This window comes from Ornithorhynchus anatinus, chromosome 4, assembly GCF_004115215.2.
Source record: "Ornithorhynchus anatinus isolate Pmale09 chromosome 4, mOrnAna1.pri.v4, whole genome shotgun sequence".
NCBI classification, from domain to species: Eukaryota; Metazoa; Chordata; class Mammalia; order Monotremata; family Ornithorhynchidae; genus Ornithorhynchus; species Ornithorhynchus anatinus.
Window position 1 is genome coordinate 13139148 of NC_041731.1, and position 27692 is coordinate 13166839.

The following is a 27692-nucleotide window of genomic DNA, read 5'->3' on the forward strand; positions in this document are numbered from 1 at the left end:
TCCTTCCCATGTAACCCTTCTTTCTCGAACAGTTCGTGAATGATATTTATAATATGTTTACCCTGTGCAGAACACTGTACTGAGCACTTGGGAGAGTACAATAGAGAAGGTAGATGTTCTGCCTCCTTAAGGCTCCTGAGACTTTCCTCTTGTATTAACTATAGCCAACCGTCATTCTCATGGCCAATGTGAGATACTGACATGCTACGGGCTTGCTTTGATGCAGTTATTACAGTGCTCTAAACACAGTAAGCGTCAATAAATGTGATTGAATGAATGAATCAGTTAATCAGTGGTATTTATTATTTACTTATATGCAGAGCACTCTACTGAGCACTTGAGAGAATACAATACAACAGAATTAGCAGACAGGTTCCCTACCCATATACGATGGTAGGGTCATTTTGTAAGCTCCTTATGAGCAGGGAACAAGTCTACCAACACTCCCAATCACTTAATAATAATTGTGTTATTATGTTAGGTGCTTTCTTTGTGTCACTCACTGTTCTAAGCACTAGGGTAGAGTTAAAATAATCAGGTCCCACAAGGGCTCATATTCTAATATGGAGGGAGTACAGGTATTGAACCCCCATTTTGCAGATCAGAGTACTGAGGCACAGAGAAGTTAAGTGACTTGCCCAAGATCACACAGCTGGTCCGTGGAAGAACTGGAGCGAGAGCCCAGGCCCCTGCTCTTTCCACTATACCACGTTGCTCTGCACACAGACAGCACTCAATAAATATGTTTGCTTGGTTAAACACCATTACTTCTGGAATAGTTTCTATTCTAAACCCTAAAATCATTTTTAACTTTGTTTTTTTGCCCCAACCTTGTATTGGGAAAGAAGGCAGAATTTTAGCTGATCATTCCACTTGCAAAAATATTGCCTATAAAATGTCTGGACTTCAGCAGTGCTGTTACATGGGGAATGATAAAGGTTGTATATAGCTTTTATTCCCTGCTTTCCAAAGCCAAGAACAGTTAATTTTCTGAAGAGCTGGGATCTGCCCAAATTGTTCATACCATGGCTGTGGGGCCTTGAGACCTACCTTCTGGCAAAAAAATAATTAATTTTCCCATGTTTAGGAAATAACTAAGTGAATTCCTCTGGCTTGTCAGGCCTTTAGTGGGTGTAATTCATTTCATTCTATTAATGTCCGTCTCTCCCTCTAGACTGTAAGCGTGTTGTGGATAGAGAATGTGTCTCTTTATTGTTATATTGAATGCTGCAAAGCACTTAGTACAATGCTCTGCACACAGTAAACGCTCAATAAATGCGATTGACTGACTGATTGATGTGCCTGACACTGCACCCTCCACAAACCTGACAAAGGCCGAAAACTGGATAATAATAATGATGATAATAATTGTGGTATTTGTTAAGAGCTTACTGTGAGCCAGGCACTGTACTAAATGCTGAGGTGGATACAAGCAAATCGGATTGGACACAGTCCCTGTCCCCCATGGGGCTCACAGTCTCAATCCCCATTTTACAGTTGAGATAACTGAGGCCCAGAGAAGTTAAGTGACTTACCCAAGGTCACACAGCAGACAGGCGGTGGAGCCAGGATTAGAACCCATGACCTTCTGACTCCCAGGTCTGTGCTCTATCCACCACGCATGCTACTTTGGCTGCCATTGTAGCCTACAGCATGTTTTTTGTGGCTGTGTCTCTTTAAAGTGATTTTCATCACCAGAGAAAAAACACCTTCCATCAGGAGGTTTCAAAGAGGTGACGAAAATAAACATGGGACTCATCAGGTGTAGCAAGCCGTCTGCACATTATGAAAATGAAGGACCAGAGAAAGGAAGAAACAGGGTGGTGGGAAAGAAACTGGGACAGCATCGGGTGAATCAAATTGATTACGTACTGACAGAAATGACAAGAATGATTTCCAGTGTGTCAGTTATCAGCAAGGACATCATTTGCCCGGGATCAGTTAAGAACTGTCACGCACCAAAGTTCTTATCGGTGTTTCCTAGAAAACCATATTAGGAGAGCAAACACACTGCCACCAAGATGCTGCTGAGAAGGGACCCTATTTGCCGATGAGTTGCAAAGAGTGATCTGCATACTAAATCAAATGGGACATGGATTTTGATGGAGATACTTGCATTAACCTTAGAGTACCAGTGGTTAAAGCAGCTAGAGTGATTAAATCACAAAAAGACAACCATCCAATCAGCCCACAAATGCTTCAGCAAACAAGCCACAGAAGGGATAAGGAACAGTAGTGGTGATAATGACAGAGCCTCTGTCAGAACTAACAGACAAGCCTCGGTTCAGGCACAAATATTTCAGGACCAAAAAAGAAGCGATTGTAGTACTCATGGTTTGCACAGTCATTTGCGCAGATTCGCCCACACCACCTTTCATGACATAGCTGGTTCCCCGTAGCAGAGTGGATGTAGCAAGCAGATAGGCAGTCAGAGGTATTTGACATTGTGTAGTGCATGGAAGAATTTTATATATAAAACCTGTTTAAGTCTAAAGCCACCACAGAACAGTAGCAATCCTTGCCAGAGCACCAAATACTGACAAACAGCAAGCAGTGGTGAAACCAAACAGTCGGTAGCATTTAATGTGTCCCTAATGGGGGCATTGCACTATTCTCAGTATTTGAAAGACCAGATTAGAATTAGTTGACATGATCCCTTTCCACCAAGAAATGATTTAGAGGGGGAGTTAGTCCCAGGTCTGCCACTTGTCTGCTGTGTGGCCTTGGGCAAGTCACTTAACTGCTCTGTGCCTCAGTTACCTACTCTGTAAAATGGGGATTAAGACCATGAGCTCCACATGGACAGAGAATGTGTCCAACTTGATTAAACTGTATCTACCCCAGTGTTTAGAATAGTACCTGATGCATAGTAAGTGCTTAAGAAATACCATGTGAAAAAGGTAGACACAAAAATAGAGAGGAGGAAGATGATATAAGGGATTTTAAATTTATGACATAGTGCTTACCTAATAGTGTATGTAGGATATACATAAATGCTTTGGTTGGTTGTGAGTCACAGAATTGCAGAAGTGGCTCTTGGTGGGTGATGGAACCCCGATAGAAGAGAAATTGATCAGGTAAGCCCTCCTGGAGACATGCTTTTAGGTGGGCTCTGAAGGTGGGAATAGCTGTTGGATTTCAGAGGGGAAGGAATTCCAGGCAGGGAGAAGAATGTGAGCAAGAGGTCAATAGAGAGAAGCAAGAGAGGCATAGTGAATAGTTTAGCTTCAGAGGCACTAAGAGGGTGAGCTGAGGTGATTTGGTAGGTGAGAGTGGATAAAAAGGAGGGAAAGACTTGAGTGCCATGTAAAGCCAGTGGTGAGGAATTTCTGATTTGTACAGGCAGAGATGAGATGAAATGTGAAGAAAATGATGAGGAGAAAGCAAATGAATACTAGAAGAAAAGAAGAAGAAGCAGTGCCTACTACACGCTAAGCAATGTTCTAAGTGCTGGGGTAGATACAAGTTAATCAGGTTGGGAACAGTCACTGTCTCACATGGGGCTCAGAGTCGTAATTCCCAATTTACAGATGACATAACTGAGGCCTAGAGAAGTGAAGTGATTTGCTAGCAGACAAGTGGCAAAACCAGACCTAGATCCCAGGTCCTTCCGACTCCTATGCCCGTGCCCTATCAATTAAGCCATGCTACACCTATTTTATCCCCATTTTACAGGTGAGGAAACAGGTCCAGGGTGGTGGCCTAAGGACACACAGCAGGTGAGCGGCAGAGTGGGGCCTAGACCCAGGATCTACTGATACTTAGGCCCATGCTCTTTCTACTAGGCAACACTGCCTCTCTTGAAGAAGGAAATGTCCAGAACCATCTGTCCCAGGCAACCCCAAACACTGTGCCAACGCACAGTGTTCAACGCCCTTGCCCAAGGGGTTAATGATTAGGTGGTGGAAGAAAAAGGAAGAACTCCAGAGTGTTGGGAGGGACAGAAGCAGTACTGCTGGGAATGGCAAGTTATTGAGAGACCCTCTGCAATTTCACTCTTGTCACTAGAGTACAAAGAGTTGTTCACATTTAACTGTATAGACAATGATATGGAAATTCAAACATGCAAAGACAAGCAGACTTCTGTTATGGATTTTGACGATTGATTACATGCATACATTTTATCAATTAAATGATTAAGGTCCCAAAGGTACCAATTGCCCTTTCACTATGTATCTGTGAACTGTAGGAGAGCCCTTTATTCAGTTGAATTCAGTGGGACTCTGTGCATCTTGAATCGTAGTCTTCATTGAACAATTTGCAGAAGGAACTAAGACCAAACCCAAAGACTAAGATAACACTGTTGAGCACTTCCCATCATCTCAGCATTTCAAAGGAAAATGGCAAAATCAGAAGCCATGATGTCTTCATGATGGCACCCATTTTGGAAATAACGTTTGCAGACCTAATTAGGAAAGAGGAATCCATGTAGAAGGTGAAAATGAACAAACCTCCTAATGTGCGGATCATTTCATAGGGTTTGCCAAGACCCTTACTAGGTTGAAGAGAAAGATGCAATGTTTGGAACAAAGGTAGTATGAAATAGGGATGGAAATGAACATTTTCAAGGTAAAACGGGTGCCCAACCATTACTGTATTGAGAACTCTATCAAGATGTATAGCGAAGAAATCAAATGAGTTGAGAGCTTGTCTTCCTTGGGACATTTTTTGAATATTGTAATTTCCCTTGAGGATGAATGCAGTAGCTGATGAAAGTTTTCAGTGCCAGAAGATTAGCTTCCATTTTCCTGTTAAGGTACATGAGTCCAGCCCTGCCTCCTCCATTCTTCTTCCCCATTGGCCACATCCTTCTGGCTATGCCCTTCTTCCCCTCACCCTGAATCTCCTCTTCCTCCTTTTTATCCCCGCCTCTCACCCTATGATTTTTTTTTTCTAATCCTAATTCTATTCTGTAACTTTTATAAACAGCTGCAAACCACTGCCATTGGTCACTGACAATTCCGGTCCTTAAGGTTCCTGGTCTTCAGAGATGGACTGTGGACTGTGGAGGAGAATAGGCAGCCATGGTGGCAGCAGGGAAGGAGGAGAAGGAAGTCCCTGGGAAAGCAGGTCCATGTTAGCAACTCCTTCCCAGGTCTCCTCTCTCTCCATCACCATCTTGGATCTCCTTGTCCTCCCTCCCTAGCTGCTACTGCCACCCAGTCTCCCCTCTACCCATGCAAGACCAGGAATACATGCCACAAAAGGGGCCTCCACCAGTAGTAGTGATGGCAGCAGAAGTAGATTTTTTAAAAAGAAAAGTTTAGAAGGTGTGTAAGCATCAGGAAGTGAGAAGAGGGTGTGTTTGGGGGGGCAAGAGAGCTGTAGGTTGCAAAATGAAGCAGGGCATTGTAATCAGGGAATGGAGGAATTGGGGATATTTAACTGACAGATCCACAAAAGAGACAGTTGAGTGGAAACCATTTCAACGGGAAGTGATTTCTATTGGGCTGAGGGAAAGTCTCATCTCAAAGGTCTACCTTCTGTGAGATTTGAAGATTCTGTTATCAGCCTTTAAGTGATTTTAAGTAGTCAACTGGAGATGACTAATTGGCAGACTAGCCACCTTTTTGCATACTGATTTGCCCGAGAGAAGAAAATGAACACTATCTTTGATAAGCCTCAAATGTGATAAATTCAAAGTCTGTAGTGTATCATATAAAAGCATGAAAATTTCTTACCTGGGACCAATCTTAAATTCCATAGTCCCCAATCGGCTATGCGAAATCTGTCGTATTACTGATTTCCAGCACAGTTCCCTTCAGTTACTTTGGAAAATTTGAGAAGATGAGGAAGTATGAAGATATTTGAATAAAATACCTCCAAACAATTCAAAATATCCAAAAAAAAAAATTCAAACTATCTACTTCTAAGTAATACCTTATCTGCTAAAAACATCTATTTGGGTTTGACACTACTTTTTTGACAGTTTAATAGGATGGATATTCCATCCACCTGACAAACTGCCACCTTTTCAGGGTGACAAAATGGAACAAATCCAGAATGAAAAGTCCCGAGAAACCTCTTTATAGCTATCACCAGGTGAAGAAAAATAGTTTGAGAATTACCTCATGGGAGCCAAATATTTCTCTATCTCAAATTCCCTGTTTAACATCCATTATGACATCATATGCTGTGATAAATTGCATAACAAAGATATAGATTTTTGCAAGACATTCTGAGAAGTGAAGTGATGAAATTCGATCCACAAAAAGCACAAGATCTTCTCTCATTGTTTCCTTTATATTGTGTGTTTTCTACCAGCTGATCTTATTTATTTTTTTCTTGTACATCAGCAACCTAATAGTTGATTACCTGATTATCATGAATCATCATTCATTGTTCCAAATCCTCAAGGGACATCTTTAAAAGTAAAATCACTTTTGGTGACTAGCAGTGGAGGACATACGTATTTTTACTGATATTTTTTCAGGAAGTCGACAATACTTCTGTGAAATTGAAAAACATTTTAATAAATCAAATATACAGTGGATCTTTCTGGAAAAATCCCTTATTATTAATCGTCCCTATTCCTTGGAGCACTGTTTTAATCAAGCGATGCTCCTGATGAGGTCGATCAGTCTTGATTATTGAGCACCTGCAACATGTAGAGCACTGTGTTAAGCACTTGGGAAAGTAAAATAGAGGAAGAAGACATGATTCCTGCCCTAAAGGAGTTCTAATGTCTTAGCTATTTCTTCTTCAGTAGGAATTAAGTTACTCTAGGAAAGTTGACTTTTTTACGTACCTGTTTGTCTCTTTCTAATTCCAAGGAAATGATACCTGGCTCTGAAGCAGACGCATCCAAATTACCAATCGCAAACTGGTCTTATTAAGCAAAGAAAGATAATGCCATCAGATTTCATTATCCGTATGCTATAGAAGTAATTATCTTTCGCTATTGTAAGTCATTCATTTTACGTTTAGCAGATATTCATAGAGAAAGCTCATCATGAACTATCAGTTCAAAAGTGTTTAGAAGTGCTCACCACCATATTAATTCAGATGGATAAACAAGTGATTAAACTTCCTTAGCTGCTTCCTATTTTAACTGTCACCTTCGTAAATTGCTTTTCCCCTTAATGTATTTTTTTCCCCTCATTCTAATTGAAGCAGTGGGATGGAATGGGCATTTTCTCCCTGTATTATTGCCAGTGGCAGCCTAGAAACCAGGCCAATTAGCTTTCAAATGATTTCTGAAATTGGAAGACTGAAAATGAATTCTGGAACTTTTAAAAGGAATCAAGAGAATGTGGTCAATATAAGCTAAGCTACTTGGAAAGAATCTAATAGATTTACCAGAAAATTTTCAGTATTTCAAAACTCTGATGATCTGAATAAATCATGCTTTTCTTTGCACTTAAGAAGGTTTGAATTTCTAGGGCATTCTTTGGAGGACAAGTCCATCTTGTTATTTTTCTTTTCAATCAGTCGATTGTCTCTCATTGATCCCTAAGGTATTATTTTATATTGATAAAATGAAGTATGAGGATTAAGGATTCTAAAATGCTATTCCCAGATATAATTCTGTTATGCTGAAAGGCTGTATGTAATTTATTGTACCTCAGTATAATCAGTAGAAAAAAATAAAGTGAACTACAGTAAATACTGATATTGGTTTACTTAAACATGTCGTTCATCTTACCACTCTTCAGTTGGAGCCTCCCTCACTTTTAGAGTGAATGGACAAACCATGCGTATTTCCTGCCCCAGGAGTGAGGGTGGGGCCTCTTCTGACAAATCAGGACAAAGTCCATATATTTAGAGATATTCAGGTACGATTGCAGTTCTAGTTAAAGTCAGCCACTTTTCCTTTCAGTCCTATCTTTACAGGTTCAATTAATTTGAAAATAACAAAAGGCCCCTAAACAGAAAAAATACTGCCCGGAGCCACCAAACAATGATAATAATAATTGTGATACTTGTTAAAAGCTTACTATGGAGAAGCAGCATGGCTCAGTGGAAAGAGCGTGGGCTTTGGAGTCAGGGCTCATGAGTTCGAATCCCAGCTCTGCCACTTGTCGGCTGTGTGACTGTGGGCGAGTCACTTAACTTCTCTGTGCCTCAGTTCCCTCATCTGTAAAATGGGGATTAAGACTGTGAGCCCCACGTGGGACAACCTGATTCCCCTATGTCTACCCCAGCGCTTAGAACAGTGCTCGGCACATAGTAAGCGCTTAACAAATACCAACATTATTATTATGTTCCAAGCACTTACTCTGTGCTTGGGGTAGATACTGGATAATCAAGTTGGATGCAGTTCATGTCTCAAAAGAAACATAGAGTCTGAGAAAGAGAGAACAGACATTGAATCCCCATTTTACAAATGAGAAGCAGGAGCACAGAGAAGCTAAGCAACTTGCCCAAGGTCACCCAGCAGGCAAGTGGTGGAGCTGAGATTAGAATCCAGCTCACCTGGCTCTGAGGCCCAAGCTCTTTCCGAAAGGTCATGCTTGCCTCTACCTCTTGGTTGAATATACTCCCTCAGTTCAGCCACGTGCATGTTTTCAGTACACTTTTGGACAGACATTGATTAGGAAATTAGGGCACATTTGGGTATTAACATCTCTACCAGATTGCTCTTATGGACATATCTTTATACTCATTACTTTCCCCTACCAGTAATGTGTTTTAGAATCTGCCTAAACCGCTAGATTGTATGCTCTTTGAGGACAGGACTCATGTCTACTAATTCTATTGTACTCTCCCAAGCACATACTACAGTGCATAGATTAGTTGCTCAATAAACACCACTGATTTAATAGGAAAGTTTCTTCCTTACAGCCCATGCCCATTTGATTTCAGCACACCATGTTATTAAAGAAACTCCTTGTGCTCATGCTTTTACTGTTGAAATGGGTGGATACGGCAGTGTGAATTTTCCTTAATATGAGAGTTTGCAAGAAAGTAACCTTCATCTTTTAGGAGAACTGGGTGTTTTTAATTGTTAGTCATTCCCATACAAAGAGTTCGCTTCTCTAGTGTGAGCTTAAATCAGCATGGAAAACACTACTGTAGGCACGGAACAAGTCTAGGAAAAGACACATTTCAGCCCTCTCTCTATATATATCCTCAACCTTCAGAGCCTATGGCTCCATCCTGTTCCCTGCATCTTTCACCTCTTCAAGATGTGAGTCTATTTAAGATATCTTTAAAAGTGTAATAAAAATGGAAGGAGTTGGTGGAGAGGGTAAAGGGGAACTAGGAAGTGACTAACCCTGTCACTCTCCCAGTATGCTAGCCTATTTTGTTCTGTTTCCTACTTCATCTATCCGTGCCTCGTTAGACAATAAGACACCTGGATAGCAGAGTTTTGTGATCACAGAAAAGATTTAGTTATGTATAAGGCTTTCCTGGTGAAGGCTGATACGTAGCTTTGACTTTTGCAGATTTACTGTCAGTGTGAAACTGGTGCCAACTCAGAAAATGACTCACAGTCATTTTCAAGGCTTGTATGTAGGCCTGAAATTCAGTCATCAATACACAGCAATTTCTGAAAGTCTATCTCGAAGGCTTGTTGAGTTGTGTTTCCTGGTGATTCAGAAGTATGTCTGACTCCAGCTTGTCATATCGGGTTCACTATATAGGTGCTTATTAGCTAAACTCTGGTCGGATTGTGGGCATCCCTAAGTGCCGGTATGTGACCATAGTCCATCCGGTTGAAAAAGTACACTCATGAGTTGTGTTTTCTGATTGGTTCCTGCTTCACTAACAAGACAAGACAAGACAAGCACTGTTATATCCCTCTAGACTGTGAGCTCTTTGTGGGCAGGGGATGTGCCTGTTTATTGTTATTTTGTAGTTTCCCAGGTGCTTAGAACAGTGCTTTGCACACAGTAAGTGCTCAATAGATACAATTGAATGAATCCTTAGCCATTTCAGCAGAGAATCAATTGACCTGGATTGGGCCTACAAACAGTGGTGATGGGGAATGAGTGAGACAGAAAAGCTCATTTTGACTTAACCAACTGTGTCAGTCAGTCAGTCAGTCATATTTATTGAGCAAGTACTGTGCGCAGTGCACTGTAGTAAGTGCTTGGGAGAGTACCATAGAACAATATAACAGGCATTCTCTGCCCATAATGAGCTTACAATCTACAGGGGGAGACAGACATAATATAAATAAATGACATTGTGCAGAAGCCTAAGGATTTTGATGAGCTTCTCAGGCAAGTCAAGTTCTAGGTGGGATTAAAGATTAAAGAGATTAAAGGGATTAAAGAGGGCCTTTTGGGGGACAGAGAAGAAAACAGGGAAAATGGGGAGGATGAACATGGAAGGAAATAATGGGGAGGGAGAAAGGGGGAAAAAAAGATGGGGACAGTACTCACCCTCTGCTGCTGCATCATTATCATCTCAGAAACCAGTCAAGTACCTGTGGCTATAGCATGGGTCCAGAATGGACCAGGTGAGCTGGCGCCATGTTGTTAAGGTCACTTTGTCTGCTGTGTGACCTTGGGCAAGTCACGTAACTTCTCTGGGCCTCAGCTTCCTCATCTGGAAAATGGGGATTAAGATGGTGACCCCCATGTGTGATGGGGACTTTGTCCAACCCAGTTTGCTTGTATCCACCCCAATGCTTAGTACAGTGCCCGACACATAGTAAGCACTTAATTACGTCAATTATTATCATTAAGGTGTCAGCACCAAAGGATCGAGGCCTCAGCCTCCAGCGTGACATAGGATCTTAGTGGACAGTACAGGAGGGTTTTTACAGCCAATGAAATACCTCTTGCTGTCTCTCCTGCTGTTTCCACTCCACTGAGGCCTCCATCAGGCCACCTTCTGTCTCCTTTTTTTCTAAATGGTATTTATTACCCACTGCTCTAAGCACTGGGGTTGATACAGTTTAATCAGATTGGACATAATCCCTATCCCATATGGGGTTCCCAGTCAAAGTAGGAGGAAGAATGGGAATTGGATCCTCATTTTGCCGTTGAAGAAACTGAGGCACAGAGAAGTTAAGTGACTTGCCCAATGTCACACAGCAAGCAAGTAGAGGAGCTGGGTTGAGAACCCAGGCCCTCTGACTCCCAGGCCCTTGCCTTATCCACTAGAACATGCTGCTCACTACTGTTTTGGGAGAGCCTAGAGGTCCTTTCCCCTGCCTCTGCCCTCCCTTTCCCTGGGAGAGGAGATCCTGGACCGTGAACGGGCTGGAAGATGGACTGTAGGAGTGATGTAGCTGGATTTATGGACCTGAATTCCTGAGGGAACCCCTGCTGAGCTGCTCAGCAAAGACCCTCCCAGGCTGGGCAGGCTCAGGACCCTCTTAAGACATTCCCCTTCCTCCTCCATCTCTTAGGTTATTACATTCCTCTGCCTCCTTCATCTTATATGTTATGTTCGACCTCCATCTTATACGTCATTACATTCCTCCTCCATCTCTTTCGTTATTACATTCCTCCTCCACCTCCAACTCTGATGTTATTACATTCCTACTCCTCTGTGTTTTATGCTATTACATTGCTCCTCCTCCTCCATCTTTACGGTATTACGTTCCCCCTCCTCCTCCATCGCTTACGTTATTATGTTACTCCTCTTCTCCATCTTTTACATAGTTGCGTTCCTCCTCCATCTCATCCTGCCTCTCGCCTGCTGCCAGTGGCCCATCCGGTGGGGCATGGTAAGCCTGGCATTTATCCATGAGTCTCACTAGCTGGAAAATAAACCTAACTGTAACCCATCTGGACAAATTGCCCATCGTGATCGAGTGTTGGAGCTCACCGCTGTGGTCGGGGGAGTCCCATGCTGGACATCTTCCACCCACACTGAACCGGATGACACTCAAATACTACTGATAGATTGATCGATTAAAACATGGCATGATTAAGAGAAAGGGAGGTGACGTGGAACCATTTTTCTAAGAATCGGCCCCATGAATATTTCATATCAATATGCTTGGTAGTGCCAGTCATTTTTGATTACCATTTGAAGTCTTATATTCCATAGAAGTGTTTGTATCACTTGAGAATTTTACTTCTTACATTAGAACTATTGTAAATGACAATTTTATCATCACTACTATGATGATATGAGTACTGTTTATGATTACAAGTACAAGTCTGGAATGTTTATTAATAATAATAATTGTGGTATTTGTTAAGTGCTTACTATGTGCCAGGCACTGCATTAAGCTCTGGGGTGGATACAAGCAGATTGGGTTGGACACAGTCCCTGTCCCACGTGAGGCTCACAATCTAAATCCTCATTTTGTAGATGACGTAACAGAGGCACAGAGATATGAAGTGATTTGCCCTAGGTAACACAGCAGACATGGCGGATCCAGGATTAGAGCCCATGTCTTTCTGAGTCCCAGATCTGGGGTCTATCCACTATACCATGCTGCTTGTCTAGGAGGCAGAAATATCTAAGTTAATATCTAAGTTGCTTCTTGTGATAAAACTCTCCACTTCCTTGTAGTCATGGAAAGGCATTATGAAACAGGAAAAGCAGAAGGTGCCATGCTGTCCTAATCATCATCATCATCATCATAAATTAATATTTATTGAAGCACCAAAGGCACATGTCTCTCTACTAATGATCTGATTATCATTGAGAAGTCATATATGGCCATTCAATTTTAACTGATATGAAAAGGAAATAACTACAATTAAAACCTTTCCAGCAAAATCCCTAAAATAAGCTTTCATAAATTCTGCAACCTTGGATTCTGAAATCCCTTGTGTCTTTGTGTTTCTCTGAATAAATTGTATTAATTTTTACAAAATTACTAATTACAATAAGTCTACACACAGTAGATCTAGAAGCATTAAAAGATGATGCTCATTAAGCTGTTTTGGAATATTACCAAAATACTAGTTATGACAATGCTATCCTCATTTAAGTCAAGAAACAATTGCCTGTACAGCACTGTGAGCCCCTTGAGGGACAGGCTCTGTGTCTAATTCCCACCTGTATTCCTCTTTTCCAACACTCAGTATAGTGCTCTGCACACAATAAGTGCTCCGTCTATTTCATTACTATTACTACTATAGAGTTTATAAAGTTTCATTAGAATGGGACTGATACCAGTATGGCTGGGAATGTACCAGACAGCTGTTAGGTCCAAATATTTTTGCTCCGCTCCTTTTTGTTTGTCTATACAAGAAACAAGGAACAGAGTGGAGATGATTGGAGTCAAGAAATACGTGGATGCACTCCAGGAGTGTGATCGGGGGGCACTCCAGCTAACACCAATTTAAACCACTTTCAGAGAGAGATTAGACCATGGCTACTCAAAGCATGCTAGAATAGGTTATCACTCTTGGTACATTATCTTTTGATTCCCAGAGAAAAATGCACACACACACACACACACACACACATGCACACACACCCTCCTGCCCCCAGCCCCCGACAGATGATAAAGATAAATTAAGGATGTAAAGATGCCCAGGATTATTTCCACTTGGGAACTTCTTCTCAATATGGCCAAAAACCCTGACATTTTGTAGGGTGGAAGAAGTTCCTTTTTTAGTAACTACACACATTCATATGCATCCTCCAAGAGCTCACAATCTATAAGGTGAGGTAAATAGGCAATAATAGTTCACAAAGATTGTGGAGAGGAAGATAAAGCAGAAATGATTTGGGTGTATCAGCCTGAAGTAGCAGAATAAGTAATTGAGTATATAAATTAAAACAGAAATAAAAATATGCACTTTAAGGCTACAAATAGGGAATAAGATGCATAAGTGCTGAGGGTGGCTGTTGAGGTGACAGAAGACTTCCTGAGGTGGAATTTGAGAAGAACTTGGACGATGAGGAGAGCTGTGGTTCAGCGACTTTTCAGGGGAAGGGGTCCCAGAGGAGTGGCTAGGGCAAAGAGATGGAGTCAGGAGAGTTGAAAGCGAGCTAAGGTTGAAAGTTGAGCTTGAGTGCAACAAAAAGTGTGAACTAGAGCATAGTGAGTAAAGAGGACTGATGTGTAAGATTCGAACAATGGTGGAGAGCCTAGAAACCAGTTTTTTGTGGTTGATATTTGTTAAGCTCTTACTTTGTGCCCGGCACTATATTAAGCACTGACGTAGGTTAATCACCGTCTATGTCTCACATGGGTGTCACAGTCTTAATTCCCAATTTACAGATGAGGTAGCTGAGTCCCAGAGAAGTGAAACCACTTGCCCAACGTCACACAGCAGACACGTGGCAGAGCCGGGGTTAGAACCCAGGTCCTGCTGACTTCCAGGCTTGTGCTATATCCAACAGGTCATGCTGCCTCTCGTGAGGGTTTTTTTCCTTGAGTGGGTAGCCACTAGAGAATTTGAGGAATAGAGGAACGTGTGCTGAAAGGCACTTCGACAAGATTATCCAATGCAGCAACATCTAATTTAGATCGGTGGGACAGAGGGGAGGAGCTGGAGGCAAGAAGACCAGTCCAAGAGGCTTGATAGAATAGTTTAACCATACTGTGACAAGAGCTTGAACCAGATGAACTGTTCTTCCTAGCAAATCACCTTCCTCGGTGGTGTAAGGTGCATTAAGGAGAGTTTTGGACTCCTGTTGGTATCTCCTTAAAATTCCTTCTTCGTGATGAGAGCAGAGTCAAAAATACCCCTCAGTGGTGCTGTGTTTCTGGCCCCGTTCACTCTAAAGAGTTGAGTATAAGATCCTGTTTCATCTTTACAAACTTGGCATCCGGTCTTTTCTCATGCCTTGATCCTCACCCTTGTTGTACAAGGGTATGGCAATACATCTATTTTATGGTCACGCTATAGAGCACACTTTTCATTTTCAGTTATTAGGATAGACAGTGTGTGATCTGGTCCTGATAAGCCACACCACCCAGTTGCTTTGCATCCTGCATTATTTTTTCATTTGCATTATTTTTTCCTCCTCCTTTCATTTTCATCTTTCAATCTCTCTTTTTCCCACATTGACACAGTTAGCTAAAGAAGCTCCGTTACCAATATTGGGTAAATGGGTCTGTTCTGAGCCACTGGAAGCAGTGTGGCTCAGTGGAAAGAGCACGGGCTTGGGAGTCAGAGGTCATGGGTTCGAATCCTGGCTCTGCCACTTGTCAGCTCTGTGACTGTGGGCAAGTCACTTAAACTCTCGGTGCCTCAGTTACCTCATCTGTAAAATGGGGATTAAGACTGTGAGCCTCACGTGGGACAACCTGATTACCCTGTATCTACCCCAGCACTTAGAACTGTGCTCTGCACATAGTGCTTAATAAATACCAACATTATTATTATCATTATTGTCATTATTAATTAGATGCCTCCTTCCTGCAAACTTGATTGATTGCATCAGGTTGTTTATAAATATCCCCAACCCCTGCCTGTGACCGAGATTTATTGAACACACACTCTGTGCTAGACACTGAGTAGAACATAAGCAAAATGTCATTCTTGACCCTTTCAACATTTGAAACAACATAGACTACTCAGCCTTGAAACTGGTATTTTATACAATGCTTCGCACTTCCAGTTTTTGGCTCTTATCACTATTCCCTTTTCTCTTTGCTATATAAAAGTGGGGTCATCCCTCTATACGTTAAACTCACTGTGGGCAGGGAACATATCCACCAACTCTGTTATATTGCACTCTCCGAAGTGCGTAGTACAGTGCTCTGCACAGAATAAGTACTCAACAAATATGATTGATTTTCATTACTGGATTTAGTGCCTATTGAGTATCTTCAAAAAGTATACAATCTGTAAGAAAATGAAGACACCCACAGCTGTACTTTTATGTGTATATCTTTTCATTTCGGTTTAAGAATGAAAAATAGTGAATTAGTCACCAATTCTACTTTGTGTTTTTTTTCTTCTTTGGCATATTTCAGGATTAAAACAACCAAAAGAAATTCCAGTTAATTTCTTCTCGATCAAATACAAAGCATCTTTCTGGAGCCTCCCAGACCTTGCTCTCAAACATGTCCCAGCTGCATGAGCTAAAAAGCAAACACCTTCTTGTCTTGAGCCATCTGGATAATCTCTCATCTATTTATTCTACCAAATGACAGAGACTTTTAGGATGTGGAGAAAATCACTAATGTGAGGTGCATTAGGGGAAAAAAAAGTAAAAGGCTGAGGAAAGTGCTGAATGTCTTCAAACAATTTCTAGTGGAACTGAAGTTTTAAGTATTAGCAGAGAGCAGAACTGGGATAAAAGTAGGGTAACAGAAGCCTCATTTGGGGAAAAGGGAGAGAATGATCATTGATTTTAGGAGTCATCTCTCATTTCTAGCCTATATGGGAAAATTCTGGCAATTTACATCATGGGGAAAACATTTTTCAGTACTATATGCAAATACTTGAAACTTTAATTGTAGTTATTTTTGCTTATTTCATTTATTTTATATTACTCAATTTATTTTACAAGTATGTGATGTCCTTTTGATTATACTTTTGATTAGAGAAGCATTGTTTATTCATTCATTCAGTAGTATTTATTGAGCGCTTACTATGTGCAGAGCACTGTACTAAGTACTTGGAATGTACAAATCGGCAACAGATAGAGACAATCTCTGCCCATTGACGGGCTTACAGTCTAATCGGGGGAGAAAGACAAAAACAATAGCACTAAATAGAATCAAGGTGATGTACATCTCATTTGTGGTCTAGTGGATAGAGCATGGGCCTGGGAGTCAAAAGGACCTGGGTTCTAATGCTGACTCTGCCACTTGTCAGCTGTATGTCCTCGAGCAAGTCACTTCACTTGTCTGTGCTTCAGTTACCTCATCTGTAAAATGGAGATTACAACTGTGAGCTATGTCCAACCCGATTAGCTTGTATCTTCCCCAGCGCTTAGTACAGTGCTTGACTCATAGTAAGCATTTAACAAATACCATCATTATTATTAGCTGAAAAAGCTGTCATAATCAAGCTTATTGTCTAATCACTTGAAATACACAGACACGCCCACACACCCACACACACCCACAGAGTTTATGGATGATGATGGGTTCACTATACATATACTTAGGTATGTCTATATGTATATATGTGGGTGTGTTTCAAGTCTCTAGAGAGTAAGCTTGATTATCACCCAACAGGTTTCTCAGCTAAATCATTATGTTCATCTATCCATATGTATAGTATAGAGAAGCAGCGTGGCTAGAAAAGCAACGTGGCTCAGTGGAAAGAGCCCGGGCTTGGGAGTCAGAGGTCGCGGGTTCTAATCCCCACTCCGCCACTCATCTGCTGTGTGACCTTGGGCAAGTCACTTTACTTCTCGGGGCCTCAGTTCCCTGGTCTGTAAAATGGGGATTAACTGTGAGCCTGACGTGGGACAACCTGATTACCCTGTATCTACCCCAACTCTTAGAACAGTGCTCTGCACATAATAAGCACTTAACAAATACCAACATTATTATCTATCTATATATATATATATATCTAGATCTTGGATTTACCATATGTGCATATATATATATATATATATATATATATATATATATATATATGCATATATATTTGTGTATATATATTTGAAGTCTGCCTGTGTTCTAATCCCAGCTCTGCCACTTTCATTCATTCATTCAATCATATTTATTGAGCACTTACTGTGTGCAGAGCACTGTACTAAGCGCTTAGCACTGAACTTGCACTGTACTTGACTGCTGTGTGACCTTGGGCAAGTCATTTAACTTCTCTGTGCCTCAGTTGCCTCATCGGTAAAAGGGGATGACATATGGGTTCTCTGTCCCCCTTAGATTGGGAGTCCTATATGGGTCAGGGACTGTCTGACCTGATTATTTTCTGTCTACCACAGGACTTAGTCTAGTAAATACTTAACCAATGCCACAATCATCATTGCTATTCTTCAGAGAAGGAGCCTGAAAATGAACACAACTTTATTTTTGTGAGCCAGAATGTAAGTGTGCAAGAGATTTTCTGCCAGTGAGACTCACACTTACAAATTCAGCCTCAAGATCAACAGTGGACCCAAAACACAACTCTGCACTTCCTCCCACCAAACTTTTCACAACCTGAAGAGTGAGGTGGGGAGCGTTCAGTCCAGTCTATTGGTGAGAGTGTGTATCTCCAAACCAGATTCAGCTAAATCCATGTGTTTCACTGAGGGATGTTCTGGCAACTCCCACATTTTTCCAATTTCTCTTTTTCATTTCCTGAGCTAAATCACCTTGGTGCCATTTGAGAAATGGGTCATTAAGTGTCCATTTGGAATTAAAATAGTGGGCTAATTTCTTATCTGCTAAGATTTTAGTAATAACTTGATTTGGCTTTCCCCTGTGTTGATTTAGCCCTGAACATGTCAGGGGCAAAAATAGAAATGTCCAAAAAAAAAAGTCACGAAAGCACTGGCCTGAATTCAGACATGGCCTGAGTCAGAGGCATCAATACCAGATTCTGGAACCCGGCTTAGCAATTAGGAATGCCTGTAAACTCTTTCAGGCCTGAACTCAAGGGGCCACTGAACTCGCCATTCCTGCATTTCATTCTTTCCACTAGCTTCGGATGATTACCCGGCATCCTTTGAGTGAGCCAAGCGGGCTGTATGCCCAGCACCTCCCACAGGGATCCAGATGGCTGAGTCCACAGTAGCATAAAACCATCCTACTGAACTGGGAGATTTGTTTCCTTTTCTCTTCAAGTCTCCCCTGTCCTGCTTGGTGTTTCCACCATTTTTTTAAAAGGAATTCCATCAGCCTATAGGCCTCTCTGCCCTGGTAATCTCTCCTGATGTTCATTGTGACTTTTCCTTCGGCTTCTTACAACATTATCAGTCAGTTTCATGTCCTTCCCCAGCTCTCTCTTACTCAAATTATGCATATTCAGTTCTTTTCATCCTCCCTGAAAAGTCACTGCCGCTAGCTATTTAATCATTTTGCTTCTTAATGTAGTAAGGAACCGAAATACAAAAACATGACCTCAGCATTAACCTTAAAAAAGGTTTATGGCATGTGTAGGCTATCCATGCACTATGCTGTAGTAAGGCCATTTCGTCAAGGTTTTCAAAGACTGATTAAGGACATTACGTATCTAATTTTGTGGGCCATACTCAGTTCACTTTAATCTGTGCAATAAAAAAAAAATTGTATTTAGGGGAATGGAATTACAATATCTGACCTGGCAGTATCTTGAGAAGATAAACTGTTTGTACCCATTTGTCCCAGAAAATTTGCTGAATGACATCTGGGAATCATTCACACTTACTGCAATCTTATGTGTTCTCTAGTGCCATTGTCTGAGTTTTCTGGACCACCGACAACTGCTTAGTCCCTGTGACTGCAGAAAAACCAATTTCTCCCTCCACGGGTGAGGAGGTGGGGCTGAGGTACACCTAGGTTAGTTAGAAGAGAGCTCAGACTGGAAGGGAGGGAAATCGTGCAGGCAAGATCCAAAAGGAAAGAGGAAGTGTTTGCCACTGAATTAATTTGGGTATTTATTAAGTACTTACAGTGTATCTAGGAATGAGGTGAATACTAGGCTAGTTACCAGATTATGAGGTGACACCCAATTTGTGAGCCACATGAGCCTTCTCAGCAGAGCTGGGATGAGAAGCAAGCAGCTTAATGGAATGGCCATTGGCTTGGGAGTCAATTCTGGCTCTGTCACTTATTTGCTGTGTGACTTTGGGCAAGTCACAACTTTCTGGGCCTCAGTTTCCTCACCTGCAAAATGGGGAGATAAATACCAGTTCTCCCACCCCCTTAAACCTGTGAGTCCCATGTGGGACAAGGATGGGGGTCTGACCTGATTATCCCAGCACTTAGTACAATGCTTGGCACACTGTTGTTATTAATAGCAGCGTGGCTCAGCGGAAAGAGCACGGGCTTTGGAGTCATAGGTCATGGGTTCGAATCCCGACTCTGCCACTTGTCAGCTGTGTGACTGTGGGCAAGTCACTTCACTTCTCTGTGCCTCAGTTCCCTCCTCTGTAAAATGGGGATTAAGATTGTGAGCCCCACGTGGGACAACCTGATTTCCTTGTGTCTACCCCAGCGCTTAGAACAGTGCTCTGCACATAGTAAGTGCTTAACAAATACCAACATTATTATTAATATTGTTATTATTGATATAAATAATACTAGTTTTTATAGACCTTTCCATGTCTTCTGATCCTAGTCCCATGCCCCCTCACTGCCACTATTTATCTCAGTTTGCCTGAGGTAGAATAGACTGAGCATATCTGTGATTTATTTATTTACATTAATGTTTGTCTCCTCCTCTAGGCTGTAAGCTCACTGTGGGCAGGGAATGTGTCTATTGTACTTATATTGTACTTTCCCAAGTGCTTAGTACACACAGTAAGCATTCAATAAATACAATTGAATGAATGAATGGCCGGCCAAAGTTCACGGGGGCCATTGATTTGAGAACCGAATCTTGTATGGGCTGGCACCCTCGTGCTGAGAGTGGAAGAGGGAAACACGCTGTACAGTTTGGTATTATTGACAGAAGGTGATCAGGGAAGTGTGCCAAGGATCACTGATTCTCCCGAAAAGCTGCTCGACCTTCATTCCCCATGGTATGAAGCAGCGTGGTTCAGTGGAAAGAGCATGGGCTTTGGAGTCAGAAGGCACGGGTTCAGATCCCGGCTCGGCCACGTGTCAGCTATGTGACTGTGGGCAAGTCACTTAACTTCTCTGTGCCCCAGTTACCTCATCTGTAAAATGGGGATTAAGACTGTGAGCCCCACGTGGGACAACCTGATTCCCCTGTGTCTACCCCAGCATTTAGAACAGTGCTCTGCACATAGTAAGTGCTTAACACATACCAACATTATTATTATTATTGTGGTTAATACTGCACAACTGTTCCTGAAATTTGTCTTTAATCCAGACTTCTCGCCCAAATAGATGCTATGGGGAGGAAAGAGGTCAGGGGAGAGAGCGGGTGGGGAAGAGCAGACCACCTCTCCTTACCTTCGAGAAACAGCGTGGCTCAGTGGAAAGAGCACGGGCTTTGGAGTCAGAGGTCATGGGTTCGAATCCTGGCTCGGCCACTTGTCAGCTGTGTGACTTTGGGCAAGTCACTTCACTTCTCGGTGCCTCAGTTACCTCATCTGTAAAATGGGGATTAAGACTGTGAGCCCCTCGGGGGGCAACCTGATTCCCCTGTGTCTATCCCAGCACTTAGAACAGTGCTCGGCACATAGTAAGCGCTTAACAAATACCAATATTATTATTATTACCTTCAACCCGCTTCTGCCACCTCCTGGTCTCTTGTATCTTGTAGCCTTAGATAATTCCCAAGTGGTCCAGGACCTGAATCAGTGCCACAAAGGTGAGAAATCGATCTTTTGCTTCACATTATAAAACCTAGGTGATGCGAGTTGAAACTTCAAACACAATTATATCGAATGCTACCCCAGAGAAGATCTAATTTAATTTATATTCCATTTGCTATGTGTTTAGTTTGTAAAGTCTCTTTCTGCAGGACCCTTTGGTCTTCCTATGTCCAATCATCAGGGAAGGTAGGCCAGGCTTTTCTAAGCAAGAAGCAGAGAGACAGAAAATCATTTGATCTATGGTCGGAAGCTTTTCCGTATCTTCCTTGAAAGACTCATCAACATTTTGTGACTACAGCTCGTGTTCTTCTTCCTGCAGTCCCCAAAGAATCAACCAATCAATTAATCATTATCTGTCGAGCACTTACCTTGTGCAGAGAGCTGTACTAAATGCACAGGTGAGGACAGGAGAGTTGGTAGACCCAACCCTTGCCTTCAAGGAGTTTGTGGTCAAACAGAGATGGCAGACGATATAATAAATTACAGACGGGGACAGCAAAAGTTGGCATAGCCTTGTCCCGTTCCACCCAGGGCCAGGACTTTGATCCCAAGTTATGCCAGCTCATTTGAAAATGAGAAGAAATAGAGGGCATCAGGCGAACAAACAGCAAGAGCCCAAGCCTTCTCTTTCAATTGACGTCAGTGGAAACTTTGCCTCTGACAAAACGGCTGTGACACCTTGAAGGAAATCATGCGCAGACTAAAATCAGGGCTCCTTGGTTATCGTCATTTATCTTGAATTATTTGGGGTTTTCCCTTAAACTTCATGGATAATTGCAGATAGGGAAACCATGTCTATAATGAAGAACAAATTATATTTTATCCAAATTTTATAGTATATATTGGAAGTAATGTGATCAATCAATGTGACAGTGTTATTTGTGGAAGCCCAAAAGGCACCACTTCTAGGTTGCATATTGTTGCCTGTTGTCTTGCGATTTTTATTGCCCAAAGAAATTATCTGTACTATAAAGTTTTGTACAGCACTACAGAGATTTGCAAATCCTCTCTGTTTTAAGCTTGAATGGAATGGAAAGATGGAGAATCCTTTATGTTCTTCCTCATATTCGTGAAAATAATAATGATTACAGTTGAGGAGAGAGACTGAATTACCCTATTTCTCAAAGCATTCAAGCCCTGCATGTTTATGAGGTAGTTAATAAATGGAATCTTTACACTATCTCAAACACATTTAATATGTGTCCAGCGGACGATCTTTGGTATTGCAGGTTCCATTTGGAAACCGATTTGTTCAGATAATTTATTAGCTTGTGGGGGTCTTTTCCCAGAAAAAAAAAAGCAGCCACAGTTAAGGACCCCACTTTTTTTCTTTAGATAGGAAAGAAAAACAAGACCTGTTCTAATCTTTTCCTTAAATCCCTATCAAATATTGTTTCCTGCTGCCATCTAGTGAGTGTTTCTTTCAGACCTTGAAGCGTCTGGGCTTTTCACAGTCTCTGGAGAGCAGTTAGACAGCACAAGGCCAAGACTTTGCAATGATCCGGCAACACCTCTTAGGGTAGAAGTGCAGGAATTATTAATTAGATTCACTTGGCATCAGCACAGTCACTCAGCGTTCATGCTCAGAGGGTCTTTACAGACTACTCTGATTAGTCACCATTCAGAATCTTCTCTGGGTTCCTCTTTTATCCTCTGCCGCTCTCCCTGCTTGAAAATAATTCCCTCTAAACATTTAAAAGAAACTGTAAAGATTACCACCCCATTGTAGTTTTACCTTTGTTTTTCTGGATTTTGCCAATCGTTGAGTGTAAAATGCAGATTTGCTTTGACAGTGATCTTATGAAGGCTTAAAAGAAGGCACTGTTTCTGTATCTCTTTTAGACTAGAAAGTCATGGGGAGAAGGAGAAGGATCATAAATGACCTACAGTCATTTGGAGCAGCTAATGTGTTCAGAGAAAAAAAATGTTGTTTATTTTGCTCAGTTCCGTTGAAGGCGATTTAGCTGGGGTTTCTATCAAATGTGTTTAGGAAAATAAACTCGCCCCTGACAATATCTAATGCCTTTTATTCAGCAATAAATCAATGCTTGGTTTTATGGCATCATATGTTACCCACAGCAGTAATTTAGCTGGTCAGTTTCAGAGAAGTGATAAAACTTTGAGTAATGTAAACCAAGCTCAACATCCCCTATCCCCCCACCACCACCTCCCTCTTTCTCCTCCCTACTCCCTCTCCATGTTCCCCCACACAGAATCTGAAGCTGTAGAACTGGTTTCTGGGTGCTAGAAATAGCAACTTGGGAAGTTGTGACTTTGGTGATTTCAGAGCCCCAAAATTCCAATATACTGCCATAGATGGGAGCAAGAAGGGAGAGAAAGATGGGGATGGGGAGGGTGGGGAGAAGGAGAGATGGGCAGGCAGAAAGAGAGGCAGAGAAAACATAGAGACAGAAAAAGAGAGATTGGTTTTTGAAGATGCCGCTGCTGAGGGAGAGATCCTGTCCATGCCAAGAGCTTGGGCAGCCTCACAGTCCAGGCAACAGAAGAGTTCCCAGTCCCCGGAGAGATCCATTTTGAATCATGCTGGGTCCTGGTTTCTTTTTAATCATTCCCTCATTCAATAAATGCTTTTTATTGAGTGCTTACTGTGTGCAGAGCACTGTAGTAAGCACTTGGGAGAGTTCAGTACAACAGAGTTGGTAGGCATGTTCTCTGCCCACATAACCAATCCTAGCCTTCTGGCAGATTCCTTCTAGACTGCAAGTTCTTGGTAGCCAGGGAATGTCTCTCTTTTACTGAACTCTCCCAAGCACTTAGTAAAGTGCTCTGTGCACAGTAAACACTCAAAATTGATTAATTGATTTTTCTGAAAACTAGAACTGGTGTGACCCAGACCAAGGCAGCATCCCCAAGAGCCGGTCACTTCTCTCTGGGCATCTTCAGTTTGCCAGGAGTGCTGTGTTCCTCTGTAAGTGGGATGGTATGAATCTTAGTTTCTGTATCCATCCCTTGGAAAGTCTCTGGTGGGACCCATTAGACCCCTTCTCTAGCCAGGGGTTGGGTGGGCACTTATCAGCCGTGGAAGGCAGCGTGGGCTAGTGCCTAGAGCCCAAGCCTAGGAGACAGAAGCTCCTGGATTCTAATCCTAGCTCTGCCACTTTGCTTTGTGACCTTTGGAAGGCAAGTTACTTCACTTCTTTGTGCCTCAATTACCTCATCTGTAAAATGGAGATTAAGACTGTGAGCCCCTTGTGGGACAGGGACTGGATCCAACCCAATCACCTTGTATCTACCCCAACTCTTAGTACAGTGCCTGGCACAGGGTGCTTAACAAATGCCATTGTTATTACTATCCATAATAATAAAAATAACTGCTGCCCGAAAGCTGCAACGGGGAAGCCATGACAGGTATCATAGGTAGTTCCGCCGCCATTCCCAACACAGTGGCTTCTCCAGTTGGAATATTTAACGGCCAATTCCATGGTGACCTCCATGACAAGGCTGGGCCGTGCTGGCAGGCCCTAGGATGTTTCCTGTGACGATGAATGGCTGGGCCAATGATAGCCTCCAGTGATGCTTTGGAGAGCTGACATTCAGGCTGCGTTAGTGGAAGCTCCTCCCTCTGGCCAGTGGATACTTTTCCCAGTTTGGATACCAGTGCTGTTGCCACTGGCGCCACCCGGACAGCAGTGTGGGTCATGGTAGGAAGTTTTTTTTTTTCCTCTCACTCTCTCTTAAAAATAATGATAATTGTGGTAATTGTTAAACTCTTACTATGTGCCAGGCACTGTACTAAGCTCTGGAGTAGGTACACAGTCCCTGTCTCATATTGGACTCACAGTCTTAATCCCCTTTTACAGATGGGGTAACTGAGGTACACAGAAGTAAAGTGAGCTTCCTAAAGTGACACAGCACACACGTAGGAGCCGGGATTAGAACCCAGGTCCTTCTGACTGCCAGGCCCATGCTCTATCTACTAGGCCATGCTGCTTCTCTTTTTCTACAGCTCCTTTCCCCTTTCCCTGGCCTTTTCTCCCTCCCCATTTCCCTATGTCTTCTGTTATGTGTGCAAGAAGGTCTCTTTCATTGGCTTAAGGATAGCATGTGACCTTCCTTGAAATTTGCACTGGATTTCCTTCTACTTGGCCAAGTCAACACTTCAAACTCTCCTGGCACCCTTTATTTCCTCCCTTTCAGTAACACGTTTGTGCCTGCTCTTGAAAATTTAAATACAGTAATGAAATGAGGACTTAGGTAACTTCATCTAGAGGGGGTTTACAAGGCAAAGCATGAGAAGCAAATTTAGGGAGGAAGTTTATATGGTTAGATGTGCAAAAGCACACACCGAACAAAGGCAAGCTGTACTGTAAGTAAAAATATTTCCAGATCAAGAGGAACATGAAATAATAGTTTTAATTCTTCCCCTATATATTTGTAGTCTGCATGATAAATGTTTCCAATAAATCCAATAATTATAAATGCTTCGGGGCATATTCTACAGGAGTTTCACCCAGCATGTCTTGGGGTTTGTGGAGAAAATGTCTGAGAGAAAAACATAGACCGGCAAATAGTGGCAGAATTTGTAATGACTGATACCACCATCTGTTATCTCGAATATAATTCACTGGTCTGTACAGTAGACAATCGGAACTTTCGTTTGGGTATCTTCACCATATTTTAAGGCAAAGGAGAGCTACAACCCTTCAGGGGAGCAAAAGAGACCTGAGAAAGTGAGTCATTTAGTACTTATTACTGTCTTGGATCAAAGAACAACAGAGGCCTCACCTGTGAGCTAAGGTGAACTCATTCATTCATTCCGTCAGTCAACTTTATTGAGTGCGCTTACTGTGTGCAGAGCACTGTACTAAGACCTTGGGAGAGTACAATATAACAATACCGGCACATTCCATGGCCACAACAAGCCTAGTCACACACTCCCCCAGAGAAAATAATCTCATGTGGCCTGAATGGAATTTATGGAAATAAAATTGTAAAAAGTGTTCTCTGCTTGAATGCTCACATACTTCAGCCCCTTCCCACTTGGCATTCCCAGTGTTCACTGTTTCATTGGGGTCATTTTCCAGATATGAGACCAATACTATACTCCATGTTGGCCTAGTGGAAAGGGCACAGGCCTGAGAGTCAGAGGATCTGGGTTCTAACCCCTGCTCTGCCACTTGTTTGCTCTGTGTCCTTGGACAAGTCATTAAACTTCTCTGTGCTTCAGTTTCCCCATCTGTAAAATGGGGATTAAATACCAGTTCTTCCTCTCCATTAGACTGTGAACCATAAGTTGCCCAGACACTATGTCCTCCAACCTGATTATCTAGTATCTACCCCTGCACTTAGTAGTCTTGGCACATAGTAAACTCTTAAATACCAGAACTCCATGTCTCCTGGTGGTCGTCTGATGAAATATTGTCAACCTAACATGTCTTCCAGTGCAAATAATAGATCCCCTTTGGGGCCAATCTTTTATTTTGCAGAATAGCAAACACTTTCTCTATTCAGTACTGCCTATGTCCAGAGGTACAACATTATGCAAGGTGGCGTGACTGTGACCCCAGGCTATTTGGGAAGCATGGCTAATAGAGCATCTTCCTCATGATAGATGGGTTTGGTGTCTGCAAAGAGTTGGATTATCTTCCTCTCGTCATTTTCATGTTCCCGAGGATTCCTTCCCCCTTCCTCTCTCTCTTCCCCCTCCCACCCACTTTTGGAGACAGAGGAAGGTCATGGCCAGAGGGGATGAGACAGACTTTCACATGAGGCAGCATAATAAAGTCACCCCTTCTTCTCTCTAGGTATCTGCACCTAGGAAGAGCGCAATAGATACTATTGATTTATTGATGGAGCCAGCTGGCAAGACTGTTGTAACTATATTGGCGGGCTTTAAGAGTGTGGAATGATGGTAAGGAATTAGAGTGAACTTGTCTCCCGTGATAAGTCTGTGTGCCATCATCATTATCATTAGCAATGATGATGATATTTATTGAATACTTTATTGTGTGCAGAATTCTGTACTAAATGCTTGGAAGAGTTTAATCCAACATAGTTGATAGACACATTCCCTGCTCATAAGGAACGTATAGTCTCAAGATCAGGTCTTGGTCTCGGCAGGGAATGTGTCTGTTATAGTGTACTCTCCTAAGCGCTTAGTACAGTGCTCTGCACACAATAAGTGCTCAGTAAATAAGATTGACTGACTGGCTGACAATATAGCAGAGTTGGTAAGACACAATCCTTGCCCACAGTTAGCTGGCAGTCTAGGAGCTGAGCTTACCAGTGGTTTGGATTTTATGACCAATCTTTGGTCTGCTCAAGACCTCGGAGTTTTCCTCCTCCACTTTTCCAGAGTGGTCCTTAAGAGATGCGGAAACATTAACACCTCCCACAAAGGAGAGGATAAACTATGCAGAGCCTGAAAAACAGTGAGAGAGAGGAGGGAAAGGTCTCCCTGAAGATCCTTTCTTACAACATCTGGTACGTAAAAAACTGCAAAATAGAAAATGGGAAAGGTCTTT

General features: G+C 42.2%; 1 protein-coding gene and 1 long non-coding RNA gene across 2 annotated transcripts in view; one reads left to right on the forward strand and one right to left on the reverse strand.

Moving 5' to 3' along the window:
* Positions 1-27692, forward strand: part of CNTNAP2 (contactin associated protein 2) — a 1271576-nt gene that overhangs the window by 1053704 nt on the left and 190180 nt on the right. The gene's annotated exons all lie outside the window — the stretch shown is intronic.
* LOC120638317 lies at positions 4117-6128 on the reverse strand. Its single transcript, XR_005659916.1, has 3 exons — positions 6069-6128; positions 5682-5768; positions 4117-4405 (listed from the first exon to the last, which is right to left on the reverse strand). It is a non-coding gene; the product is annotated as an uncharacterized LOC120638317 (long non-coding RNA).